Here is a 15,039-nt window from a genome sequence, read left to right as displayed (position 1 = left end):
AAACAACACAGCTTGTAGACAGCTGTCACATAATCACAGTGTACCCCCCCCCCCACCCTCCCTCATCAATCAAGTGTCCAAATGAAATACACCCAAAGTGCTGTTGGATGGTGGACATCAACGGCAATTCCGTTCATCCAGGAGAAATGGAAAACCACTTACAACCCTTTTATAGCATTTCATTTCCATGTAGACATTGTGACCCAAATCGGTCTAAAACATGTAATTGGGTCCATGATCTATAGGCGGCCTTTCACAAACAGATGCTGTCAGATGGTAAAATAGGGACGCTCAGTCAGAGCCGGCTCTCAGTGCAGAGAGAGAGAGGGAGAGAGAGAGAGAGAGAGAGAGAGAGAGAGAGAGAGAGAGAGAGAGAGAGAGAGAGAGAGAGAGAGAGAGAGAGAGAGAGAGAGAGAGAGAGAGAGAGAGAGAGAGAGCGATAGAGAGAGAGAGAGAGAGAGAGAGAGAAAGAGAAAAACACAGCTCCAGCCCACTTTTCCCGTCCCCAGTAAAAGACCTCCATGGCTTAACACCTGCTTTACAGCAGCAGGTGTTGATTTAGCTCTATCAGTCATCGTGTTATTACACGCACGCGTGTGCGCGTGTACACACACACACACACACACACACACACACACACACACACACACACACACACACACACACACACACACACACACACACACACACACACACACACAACACACACACACACACACACACACACACACACACACACACACACACACACACACACACACACACACACACACACACACACACACACACCTTAACAGGCCTGGGAAGGCACCCTGCACCTGTTGATGACAGATATTAACTTCAGTATCAACCGAGTGTCTAGTGCACTGTGCCTATTGATTGTGTGCACAGTGTATTACTGCAAATATTTATTCTACAGATTCATGGATAATTGAATTAAAAGAGACTTCCCAATCTAAGTGATATATAGATGATAGTTTAATATGAAACGATGGCACAGAATATATTGTGAATGTAGCATAGCAGAATGAATAATGTTAATAATAATAATTAGTTTTTGGCGCAGACCCCATCGCTGATGAGGAGCACCAAGCAAACCCTGCCAAGTAGAGGGCAGAGAACTCGGTGGGATCCTGCCAGGTTGAGCCCGCCCCTTGCCTGGTGGACCTGTGGGCGGTGCTGGGTGGTGTGACAGCAAGACAATGTAAACAGCCTTTTAAATATTGCACGGTGGAATTGGACAATTAGGAGAATGGTGTAAGAGGATAACGTGACGTCGGAGAGAAGTTCAGTCTCTCAGTTGAACTTTCGTTTAGAACATCGCAGATGGGGAGCAACAAGCAAACCCTGCCAAGGACTCTGGAGCGATGGCATCCTGCCAGTTTGATGAGAGCCCCAAAGAGATGACCTCACATGAGGAGAGCCACATCTTGATGAGTCGACAAAACAATCCTAGGCAGATTACTGACACAGGCAGAGGACTTGATTGTAAAACAGAATTTATTAATTTATGAATTGTGGTCGAGAAAGTGGGTTCCCCCACAGATTTGCAGGATAGAAGAGCAGGTGAGATCTGAGATGAGAAGATTAAGTGCATTGGCAATCTTATGCAGCCCATTCCTGTGGTCATAGGATAGGAGCCACTGCGACTAGCAGCTCACTGGAGAAACCTGAGAACCTCCATAGATGGATGGAATAGGTTCCTGATAATAACGGGGCCACTGCGACCAGTATCGCTGGAATGAAGCCCATGGAAGGTCAGGTCAATTAGGATGTGACAGGGACAACAATTAACTAAACTAAGGATAACAATTGTTGATTGATGGTTATGCTACCAACCAGTATCTTGCTGGGATTATACCCATGAAAGTGGCTGGCTGTAGTGAGGGCTTCTAGAGTCGTCAAGACACTGCAGCTGGTAGATAGCCCACTGAAGGAGTAGAGGGGAAATAGGAATAGCTATGAGGTCTACTATAACAGAGTTGCTCATTACAACCGGTAGATTGCTGGAGGCAAATTGAATTCCTGTTGCAATCAGTAGCTCACAGGAACATTGCCCATGTTCTGTTTAGGATTAACAGAAAAATATAATAAAATATGATATAGGTAGAGAGGTCTCCTGCCATTGAAAATCACTGACTAGTAGCTGTTCGAGCCAACCAATGCCCTCTGTAGGGTTAGAGGAGAAAGTAGGAAAAATATAAGTCTCCTCCCATTAAGGAGTCACTCCAACCAGTGCCTGTTGATTGTATAATCACATTTCCTGGAAGCCCACAGGAAGCCCACGGCAGGGTTAAGGGAAAGTATGAAAAAGAGTAATATCTCCTGCCATAGATACAATGCTACCATGGCTCATGGTAGGAAAATCCAATTCCTGCAGATTGGAGCTGTAGGACAAGCCCATAGTTGAGTCTAAAAGCCATGTTAGTAGAATGCGAGTGATGGCTATGAGATACTAGGGTTAAGGATACATAGGGTGAGAATAAAAGTGTGTGCACCCGACCACCCTGGCACCATCCACCAGCCGTTGTATGAGAAGAGTATGTACTGAACAGTGTTAGTAACGTGTTATTGTAATTTGATTACTTTCCCAGTAACAAGTAAAGTAAGGCTTTACAATTTACAAAATAGTAATTGTATTACAGTTACTAAATAACGCTGCGTTACTGCGTTACATTGTTACCAGAATGACAAGTGTTTTTTTTTGTCCTCCTATAATGTTAGATTACGTTTATATGCGGTCCTTGGTAGATTATGTGTGGGCGCAGGCAGGTCAGAGCAAGATCACTACTAGCCAAAAACCAGCAGGAAGATAGGTAACGTTACACGTTCAACAGGTGTGCGTGTAAACTATGTGGGGGGAGCAAAATGTTTGCAACCGCAAAAAATATGAAATCGAACTTGACACATAAAAAAACCAACGCTGACAGGGCCTGTCAGCCTCTACCAGTGCCAGTGAAGGATGTAAACAAAACAATAGAAACTGGATCAAAGATTAGGGCAAACACCACAAGTGAGTGAGAAGGGCTGAAGAACCTTGTCGAGGAGATGTTACCTATTCACAAAGAACAAATGTCAAGCTACAGAGAAAGATATTTGCTGGCTACCTCGAGAGAGAATATGCGGTGATGTAAAGCCAATTTGAAGGCCACACTCCGAGAGGTAGACTTTGTTTCCATCACAGCTGACATCTGGACAGCTAACAACACAATACCATTTACGGATTGTAAGGTTGAAATGTAAAAGCAGTCACAAATCATCATCTAGTCCATGACGGGACTCAGTCAAACCAACAGCAGCCAGATGTACTTGTCTCCAGTTCATTCAGAATGGATCTAGATTGTAGATGCACCCAATGAGGAGGGTGAGGTGACATAGGAAGAATATATGCAGAGGGGCTTATGTTCCCAACTGTGTTGCTGTTTCTTCGATGATTAAAAGATCCATATAAATGATTAAAATGTGGAAGGATGGATAGCCCTGCCACCCAAAATAATGAGGGTACTTGATATGGGGAATAACACAGGTACGTTTTAGTATGTTGCTGTAATTGAGACAATAAAAGCTGCTTATGTTAGCAATGAATGCTGGGGTAAAACAGATCCAAATCCATTTTCAACTAGCCCAGCTTTTCAAGGATGCATATGAATACACCCAACTAATCTATGGCTTTCAAGTAGAGTGTGGGCCCAGCGGTAGGCTGTAGCAGTAATTGTACAGTCCATGCTCTGAGGGTGAGGTCAAATGTATCCATGAATCGCTTCTTTACACTGCTTTGACCTTGGATAATTAACCCTTTCACCACCACACTACCAAATGGTTAACCCTTTCACTGCGACACATAATGTTAACCATTTCACTGCCACACCACAAAGGGTTAACCCTTTCACTACCACACTACAGAAGGTTAACCCTTTCACTAACACATTGTAGTGAAAGGGTTAACCTTCTGTAGTGTGGTAGTGAAAGGGTTAATGATACATTCAATTAAGAGTTCTGGTGATGATCTGTGAAAGCAACATGTTAAATGCACCATGTTGATGAGTGTAAGTACAAAGTGAAAACTTTGAAGCCATTCAAGTGCCTAGGCTAATTGATCTGGTGTCTAAATGATCCCCCAGGCTCCGTTCGTAAATCTAGAAGAAAACAAACGGTTGAGATGAATCTGCTGCGATGCACCTTCATTATAGAATAACACGCCGGAACGCTCCGTCGGTCTAGACGTGGATCCATGCCGGTAGCCTGGTACGCACGGTGGGACAGGTAATAGACCTCTCACGGGTGACGCATTTTCTGTCTCCCAAATCTCCTGCAGCTATAGTCAAATAAATGGACTATTAATAGATCACTCCTAGCTCTGTGGTCTGTGCAGCTGTGGTCCCGTGAACAAAGCCTTATGATATACATTTCTCTCTCTGACTAGCTTAGTGTCGCAGCTCAGGTCACCTGACGTCACCAGCGCCAGTGCATTCTCTGACTGCAACATATGGTCATTTAGTGTTTAGCAATTTGGCTTTAAAAAATTGGAATGTTAACAAAACATTAAATCCTTTGGTGAAACGCAATCTTCCCATTAACTCCACACGCAGCATCAAGGACTGGACTGATAAACGGGAAAGGAAAAGACATGTAAATTTCCGCCATAGGGACCGGGGCTTGTTATAACGACATGAACGTGTGAGACGTCAGAATGCTGCTACCTGCCAGTGCTTCCCCAGAGTTTCCAGCCCACTACATGGGGAAGCATGGCGTAATAACCAGAGGTCTCAGATACCACGATTCTGGCAGCAAAAGAAGGATAATTTCCGCTTCGGACACAGAGCATGCTTGCATGGACGAGGGCAAGACAATGTAAAGGTAGGAGGGTTGATAGCCTTTTAAATGCAGCACGGTGAAATCTGATTTGCAGAAGACAATTAGGTGATAAAATGGTGCAAGAGGATCTCGTGATTGGTTGTTCAGAACTCCCATTTCTTCCCGGGATAGCTACTCAATTACATCACAGTCACTGCCTGTTAAACCACTGTATTTGTAGTGAGAGCAGAGAGAGAATAGGGATACGGTATGTGTCAACTTATGCAAAACACGCCCCTTTTAGTTTGATTGATTGGAATTTGGTTTGGTCTGATTGGCCGAGAGGTTTAAGGGGGCGGGACTTAGGGTAGGTTATTTTGAGATGATTTATGACCCCCTAGGGCTTCTCTGATTGGTCTAGGATGTAAGGAGGCGGGACATCCGGTTTTGAGGGAGGGACATCCGGTTTTCAAAATAAACGTTTTATTTTTTTTCAAAAAAAAAAGTCTTTCAAAATAAAAGATTCAATTTTTTTTTAGATTCAAACGTTTTTTTTATTTTCAGATTGTATGTATTCCATGGTTTTCACAATATGTATTTCTGTATTTCCAAACGTTTTCAGAATATATCTTCACAATTAAGTTTTACAAGGTTGAATACATTATGTGTATTCCAAAGTCTTAAGAATATATATTCAGAATAAAAATACATTTAGTGTGTTTTCTTCAGAAAGTGCATTTATTTCAAATGCTAAATGTAAAATACATTTAGTGTGTTTTCTTCAGAAAGTGCATTTATTTCAAATGGTGAGTGTATCTTCAGAAAGTGCATTTATTTCAAATGGTGAGTGTATCTTCAGAAAGTGCATTTATTTCAAATGGTGAGTGTATCTTAAGAAATACCCTCTCTCAAATGTCTCTCAGTAGACTGAATATTTCTCCCTCTGTCTAACTGCAGCTTCTCTGAAAATTCTGGTAGTGACATCCCCCGTAGATGTCATAGGAGGCTGGAGAATGACTACGGCCAATGAGATGACTCAAAACCATCTGCCAAAAGCAGATTTATGACTCTGCGACTTCCCGTTTCTGTAGAAAAACGGCCCCCAAGGTGTCTGTGTGTGTTTTCTTATTGCCAGATGCCAAATGTCACAATCTTTAGATAAGTGTATTCCAAATTACAAATGTAATGTGTCTAATGTGTTTAAGCAAAAGTCTAAATAAATGTAAAATAATTTTTTTTGTATTCCAAATTACAAATGTATGTATGTATATTAGTTTCATGGATAAAGACATAATCTTCACTTGTGTTTAAGCAAAAAGAAAATTACAAATGTAATTTGTAAAATTAAAAGTGCACCATTACATTAGCATGCAAGGGTCTAGGGTTTGAATATTTCGTTAATACAGGTGTTTTATATTATACACTTTAATTAGTTTAGAGTTATTAAAAGAGTTGGGCTAAAAATATAAAAGTACAGAAAAGATCTATGTGTGTCTGTGAGGTGTGTGTCTCTGATCGGGGGTGCGAACAGGGCCCTCTTAGGTGCTAAAACACAGCATGGGAGGCGTGAAGATTAGGGGACAACTCAATACACATTTACAGTCATCATTCAAATGGTTTATATCTTTTGTAACATGTACAAGTAATGTACAACATTATACTCATAGCATATTTTAGTTCACACAATGTTTTCACACATATTTTAAAAGATTTCCCATAAACATGCATTATGTCCTAATAAACCAACCTACACTTTGATGAATATTGTTACACCGCTAACAGAGATGTATTATAATTATAATTTGGATAAAAACGTCAACTAATTGACTAAATGTAAAAGTAATACCAACTATTTGACAGTTTGGGTGGTGATTCTTATTTTCTTATTTCGTAAGACTAAAATTAAAAGGCTACAGATCATAAGACTTATGTCTTGTTTACATCAGAGTCCCCCTTTTTTCAATACATCCAGACATTTAGGACATAGCAGATTTACAAATACAACACTGTTTGTGAAAACAGTCCAGAAAATATCTGTCCAAGCTGTTTTAACTGTTTCAACCATCTTTAATTAAGACTTATTTTGGATATAGATCGCCTCAAGGCCTGAATGTCCATACACTGTAGCAATGCTAAGCATGCATTTTCAGGTCAACTTCCCTTACCAACATGCACATCTAACCCCTCTTTTAATGTCACAGTAACCTGAAATAGCACAGAGTGTGGGGAAAAGGCCTTATTCAAAATAAAAAAAACTTTGAAACTGTACCCATTCTGCAATCTGTTAATAAACTTTTCAATCAATCAATATATGATTAGGTATAAAAGTTAAAGAGATGATAGATTAGAGTTGGGGCGAAAATATAAAGTGCTGTAAATATCTATCTTTTTTGAGGATCTGGGTGTGAAAGGATCTGGGTGCTGCAAGGAGGTGTGAAAGATTAGGGACCAAACAACCTCTGTATATTTGCTTGTAATACTCTGCATTTACTCTAAACAAAACTAATAAAGTCTGTATTACAGCTAACTCTTTAAGTTTCAATAGTTTGGATTTAATATATAATTCATTGGTATGTTCTCTTGAATCTACATTGTGAACTATTCTTACTGCTCTCTTCTGTAATATAAATAAGGGCTTTATGTTGCTTTCATACGTGTTACCCCACACTTCCACACAGTAACTCAAATATGGTAGGATGAGTGAACAATATAATATTCGCATAGAATTATAATCAAGCACATTCTTTGCCTTGTTCAAAACAAAAAACACTCTTGGCTACCTTATTTTTTTATGTACATTATATGTGGCTTCCATGTCATTTTCTCATCCAACATAATCCTTGGATTCCTTTGTCAATACATAATGCCACATTGTCCTTCTCTCGATTAGTAAATATCATACATTTCGTTTTTCCAAATTTAGGGATAGCTTATTGTTATTAAACCATATCTTAAGTTTACACATTTCATTTGTAATTTGGAATACAGACATTTGTATCGACAGCAAATAAAACAAATTGCAATATGTTTGACACTTCACATATATCATTAATATATAAAATAAAAATATGGGCCCCAGGACCGAACCTTGAGGGACAACACATTCAATATAGTTTGCTCCACCTCAAATGTAATGTTCAGAAAATGTGTATTTTTAGGTCTTTGCTGTTGCTGTCATTTTGACCATCTAGCTAAAAGAGGGGTCAATGATCGCAAATGAATACATGGTAAAAAGGTCTACCAATTGTCATGCAAGAATGCACTTCTAATATGTTACACACTAGTAATACAGCCATAATATTTCCAAATTGTATTGTTCTAAACAGTGTATTACAAATACAGTGTATTTGTAGCTAATGTAGACAATAGGCAATTATATAATTGTCACCTGAAAACATATTGTTGTCTATTTTCAAGATAGCTACTTAACCAGTTCATCGCATTTAAGACATTTAATTTAGAAATTAAAATGTGATGATCAATCGTATCAAATGCTTTTTTAAGTGTATTTCCTATTCCTATTGTGTAATTCCTTTCATCCACGGTTGTGGTTATTTCTTCATATATATTCATTAAGGCTAAGGCTGTTGATCGATTTGCCCTGAATCCATACTGACTCTCACTCAGAATCTAAGAATCTAAGAATCATGAATCAAGAATCTTGGAAAATTGTGAAAGCAAAGACACTGGTCTGTAGTTGGTAAAACTGTGTTTGTCCCCAGATTTAAATAGAGGAATAATAATTATTTGAAAAAATGTATAGAAATTTCCCACAGGGATAAGGTTTATCTTATCTAAGTGTGCTAGTGTTTAATAGTGTATAGGGACATAGTGTGTAATAGTGTAATATTGTCATAGGGTAGTCCTAGTATGTAATAGTGTTATATAGTGTAATATTGTGCAAATGTGTAATCATGCAATAGTGTAATAGTGTGTAATACTGCAATAGTTTAATACATTATTTTGTTTCCTCAAACAGACATGTTCATGTAACATGCATCAATCCAGTTTTCAGTCACCTTTTCAGTCACCTTTCAGCCAACTGTGTTGAAGATTTGTAGCATGGTCCTAGGATAAACATAAATTATAGACATCTAAAATCATGAAACAGGTCGATTTTTAGTAGATTTAATCAATAGTCAGAAGGATAATGCTATTTTAGTCAAGGGTTGAGATATATCACCCCCATGACACATCCCTATTTTGTAAGACAAACAGTTTGATGTTGTAATTTCAGTGATTAGGCTCGCATGCCTGTATACATTTTTATCAATCTGCTTTTGGTGTATTTTTTAGGTGTTTGGTTATGTTTTTATCTGTCATTTTGATCAGGTCTAGCTAAAAGAGGGGATTTATGATCTCAAATGACTAAGGTTTACCAATTGTCATGCATGAATTTCAACTCTAACGTGTTACATAAGTAAAACAGACTATTTGCAAACACCATTGTTCTAAAACAGTGTATCTACTACAGGTTGTATTTATATTTTAGCTAAATGTAAAAAAAACATGAGAGCACAATCCCAGTGAATTCTGAATTTGATGTTTATTGGTTGAATGTCAAGGATAAACATAAATTATAAAACATCTAAAACCATGAAACTGACTGATGCACTTAAAACAGACATGTCAACATAGTTTTTTTACCTGTTTGCATAATGATAAGGTATAAAAACAAAGTGCTTCAATACAAATGTATTTTTTAGAAGTTTAGTAATATCAAGCCCCAAATGTATTTTCTTTTAAACTGATCTAAGGTACATTATACAACTCATGTATGAATTACTTTGCAACGTCTCGTTTTTTTTATCACCCCAGAGTTTTATGCTCTCAATATTATGGATATGCATTAAATCCTACACACGATAGGAAATATTCAATCAACTCAAAGATGATGGTTCTAAGGTAAATAAAATGTAATTCAGTCAACATAGTTAGTGTATAGTATGGCTAACATGTATGAAAGTTGTTGATACAATATTATAATTCATAATTCAATTCAAAATAATTACAGGCGAGGTTGTTTGATTTTTGTCCCGATGATTGAAGGAAATTCATTTTTAAGAACTATTTAACATGAAATATCTTAAAGATGTATTTTTATTCATTATAACCATGAAAATAATGCAATGTTAGGTTTTACCGTGATTTTAGTGTTCACAGATAGGAATGTATCATTCACATTCAATTATCCAAATGTACTCTGAACAGACTTGTGAAGTTAGAGGTAATGTATTATTCACATTCAATTATCCAAATGTACTCTGAGTAAAATTTACTCTGTGAAATGTACTCTGTGAAATGTACTCTGTGAAATGTACTCTGCGAAAGTTCCCTGCAATATGCAGGGTTTTACATAGACTACTAACAAAAACAATTCATATTGTTTCAGTGATGGCCTAGTTGATAGCTACATTGTCGACATGTCTTATTTTTTATTCTTATTTCATTGTATAGTGAATCCAGGGGTATAGTGGAGCGATTATATTTTGTTTTTATAATATTTTATAATATCAAAACATGTCTTATGTTCTTATATATCTACAAGTCTTATATAGAATGCTGTAAAAAGAGTCCTACTAATATATTTCACTTAAAAAACTTGTACAGAAAGATAAATTTCCGACCCCCGGAGCCCTGTCAGAGTGTATACAGGTTCTGTACAGTATACCATATGCAAATCCCATATGGTCTAGCGGTAATGATGCCCTGCTTTCATCAGGGAGACGTGGGTTCGACTCCTGCTATGGGAATAACACTTTTTTCTATACATAACAAATGTGTTGGTATGTTTTATTGTAACTGTTTGACTGTTTGACTGTTTTTAGTGCAACACTACTGTCACCGGCATTTAAGAAGGGTCTAGGGTTATCTCCTCAACACTAGGTTGGAGATGCATTTAAGTCCTATAGTTTTTTCCATACTTTTGCAAGGATATGACTGTTGCATTAATTTATTTTTAAATTTGGTGGACTTTATGGTATTTATGGTTTATTTATGATTGTGATACTTCTTATTGAATTGTTTAAAGAATATGTGTTTAACCAGCGTATAGTAGGACCTTACAAATATGATTTGATCCCAACAAGTGGTGACATTTCGAAGTCTTTAAGGGATCACATTCACATAGCTGAATATAGTTAGACAACAGGATAATATTTGTATTATTACTAGGATGAACTTAAAAAAGTTAGAGAAAAGGTAGAATGAAGCGTAGTTGTGTATATTATAAATGTTTTTTATTAAAGAATATTACAAATCATGCTGCAACCTTTTTTATCAATAATATAAGCGTGTATAACATCAATAATGTGATTAATATCTAAAGTTTCTAAACACTTATGATTTTTCAGCTTAAAAGCCGTAACATCCACTATTACGGTGTATAAACACAACAGGTGTGCTCTGTTAAAATGACCATTCATATGATCTAAAATAGTAACTAAGCCGTTTTCAGATAGAAGACTTTCATCCTCTGAGAGTGTCTCTATCAGTAATTGCCAATTATTTAACAAGCCTTTCTCTCTCACCAGCTTCAACATATTTTCAAAAAGCCTTAAGCGCAGGCTATTGACATTCCCGGTTACCCATCGATGTACAATTGTCCTGACAGCTCCGCGGCTGTCACTAAGGCTTTAAGAGTAGATACTTTGATTGGGAAGTGGAAGGTTTTTCTTCTAGTAGGACACAGTCTCTTAACCGTACCCCCGGTTGGGGATGGCAGTCCTGATGCTATGTTGGTTACATCAACGATAGGTATTTCTTCGGGGTCAGGATGGAATACATCAGATTCTGATGTAGGAGGGGTGTAGCAGGGGCTATTAGGAGGGGTGTAGCAGGGGCTATTAGGAGGGACATCCATATGCCTGACGGGGTTTGGCGGTGATGAAACCGGCGACGAAGTCTCCCAAGGACCCGTGTACCAGGGGCTATTAGGATTCGTACACCTGACGGGGTTTGACGGTGGTGAATCCGGCGATGAAGTCTCCCAAATCGTTGTAAGAGGGCTGTATCTAGTCCTAAAGCTGTCTAGGAGGCTTTGCAATGAAGGAGTTTTAGTTGAACCATACAGGGGTACGGGTAATGTCTCAACTTCCTCGTCTGGAGCGTATAGTGGAGACATGCTATCTAGTGTATCCAATCCATTCTTAGAAGGATCAGCCTCATACCAAGCAAAGTTTGGTTGCTGTGAAGGAGGGTCCATGAATCTATAACCGCCAGCGAGTAGTGTCTCAACATCGTCAGGCGTGTTTAGTGGAGACAGGCAATCTAATGTATCCAATGCAGAGTTAGCAGGATCAGCCTCATGTGCCACATACAAAGCCATGATTGCTATCTAAAACTACAAATGCACTGTAAGTCTTTTTAAAGGAGGATTTAGGGTTGACACGCCCCATCCTCCGCCCCTTCGATGAGGGTCAAACGCACTCCATCTCCTCTGATTCGGTGTATGGGAATAGACGTCTTTTTAAATGAACCAGGTCTGTCCTCACCTTAACCCCTTCGTTAGTAACCAATCCGCAAGTCCGTAGACATTCTAACCAGGCCGGTACCGGTACTGAGAAAAGGATATACTCATGACTTGTATTAAGGAACCTTGAGAAGATGGTTAGATTAGTCTCTACACCAAAAGCCAGAGTACTTTTTATAGATATCCGCCCGTAATACACATACCCGTAGTCTATCGAGCTTATTACCAGGGTGAATATCTCCCCATCCTTAAGCGTTCTACCCACTAATCCATCCATAGCCTCATACGAATCTTTTTTCATTTTCCAAAATTCCGTCTCCGATAGGTCTATCTCAGATCTTCTTCCAACACCCTGGAAATTCTCCAAGGAGGTCTTGTAGAAGACAACTCTCTCAAATTTAACATCATAACAGAATCCGAGTACCCCATCTCTGAGGGGCCATATCTCTTTATAAAACACGCTACCAAATTTGGATGGTGCAAGTAACTCTGCCTTAAAATGCGCTACTGGGGCTGACGTGCGTACAGTAGATGTAGCTAGACTGCTTGCCATTTTTCTTTTTAGGGTCTCTCTAAGAGGTAACTCTCTAAATATATAGGTTTCTATCCTACACATCTATAGAGTCATATACACCCGTCCGCAGCTACGTCCCCACCCCCATACAGAAATACACACCCTATATCAGCTGTTGTTTAAAGTACCAGGATCGTAGCATAGGAAATGGGGAATTTCTTCAGTAGGACTACCAGCTGTATTACGACCTCTATAAACTATGATATCGCACTGCTTTTAAAGCATTCTATAGCTAATAAAGTCAACGATGCCCACTTGTACACTGTAAACGGGAATGTCAATAGCCTGCGCTTAAGGCTTTTTGAAAATATGTTGAAGCTGGTGAGAGAGAAAGGCTTGTTAAATAATTGGCAATTACTGATAGAGACACTCTCAGAGGATGAAAGTCTTCTATCTGAAAACGGCTTAGTTACTATTTTAGATCATATGAATGGTCATTTTAACAGAGCACACCTGTTGTGTTTATACACCGTAATAGTGGATGTTACGGCTTTTAAGCTGAAAAATCATAAGTGTTTAGAAACTTTAGATATTAATCACATTATTGATGTTATACACGCTTATATTATTGATAAAAAAGGTTGCAGCATGATTTGTAATATTCTTTAATAAAAAACATTTATAATATACACAACTACGCTTCATTCTACCTTTTCTCTAACTTTTTTAAGTTCATCCTAGTAATAATACAAATATTATCCTGTTGTCTAACTATATTCAGCTATGTGAATGTGATCCCTTAAAGACTTCGAAATGTCACCACTTGTTGGGATCAAATCATATTTGTAAGGTCCTACTATACGCTGGTTAAACACATATTCTTTAAACAATTCAATAAGAAGTATCACAATCATAAATAAACCATAAATACCATAAAGTCCACCAAATTTAAAAATAACTGAATGCAACACAGTCATATCCTTGCAAAAGTATGGAAAAACCTATAGGACTTAAATGCATCTCCAACCTAGTGTTGAGGAGATAACCCTAGACCCTTCTTAAATGCCGGTGACAGTAGTGTTGCACTAAAAACAGTCAAACAGTCAAACAGTTACAATAAAACATACCAACACATTTGTTATGTATAGAAAAAAGTGTTATTCCCATAGCAGGAGTCGAACCCACGTCTCCCTGATGAAAGCAGGGCATCATTACCGCTAGACCATATGGGATTTGCATATGGTATACTGTACAGAACCTGTATACACTCTGACAGGGCTCCGGGGGTCGGAAATTTATCTTTCTGTACAAGTTTTTTAAGTGAAATATATTAGTAGGACTCTTTTTACAGCATTCTATATAAGACTTGTAGATATATAAGAACATAAGACATGTTTTGATATTATAAAATATTATAAAAACAAAATATAATCGCTCCACTATACCCCTGGATTCACTATACAATGAAATAAGAATAAAAAATAAGACATGTCGACAATGTAGCTATCAACTAGGCCATCACTGAAACAATATGAATTGTTTTTGTTAGTAGTCTATGTAAAACCCTGCATATTGCAGGGAACTTTCGCAGAGTACATTTCACAGAGTACATTTCACAGAGTACATTTCACAGAGTAAATTTTACTCAGAGTACATTTGGATAATTGAATGTGAATAATACATTACCTCTAACTTCACAAGTCTGTTCAGAGTACATTTGGATAATTGAATGTGAATGATACATTCCTATCTGTGAACACTAAAATCACGGTAAAACCTAACATTGCATTATTTTCATGGTTATAATGAATAAAAATACATCTTTAAGATATTTCATGTTAAATAGTTCTTAAAAATGAATTTCCTTCAATCATCGGGACAAAAATCAAACAACCTCGCCTGTAATTATTTTGAATTGAATTATGAATTATAATATTGTATCAACAACTTTCATACATGTTAGCCATACTATACACTAACTATGTTGACTGAATTACATTTTATTTACCTTAGAACCTGTTATGGTTTGTAACCGACCCCAATCGCACAACACAAGACAGGTATGATGGTTTGCCAAGAAACAGATATTTATTTAGAAACGGGGAAAAAGGGCACTGTCCCTTTAAGGGAGAAAACACAAAACACTGGAATAACACAAGAGGGGAAGGTAAAGTGCCTTTAAGAGGCGGGCAGGAAAAGGGAACACTATGGGAAGGTAAGGGAACGCCTAAGGGAAGGTTAAGGGAACGCCTAGGGACAG

At 38.0% G+C, this 15,039-nt stretch overlaps 1 protein-coding gene across 1 annotated transcript in view; it reads right to left on the bottom strand.

The window, feature by feature from the left end:
* Positions 1-15,039, bottom strand: part of LOC311229628 (rap1 GTPase-activating protein 1-like) — a 63,114-nt gene that overhangs the window by 10,312 nt on the left and 37,763 nt on the right. The gene's annotated exons all lie outside the window — the stretch shown is intronic.

This window comes from Notolepis coatsorum, assembly GCF_963971535.1.
Source record: "Notolepis coatsorum genome assembly, chromosome: 6".
Lineage (NCBI taxonomy): Eukaryota > Metazoa > Chordata > Actinopteri > Aulopiformes > Paralepididae > Notolepis > Notolepis coatsorum.
The sequence above is the reverse complement of the archived record's forward strand: the minus strand, read 5'-3'. Positions and strand labels throughout refer to the sequence as shown.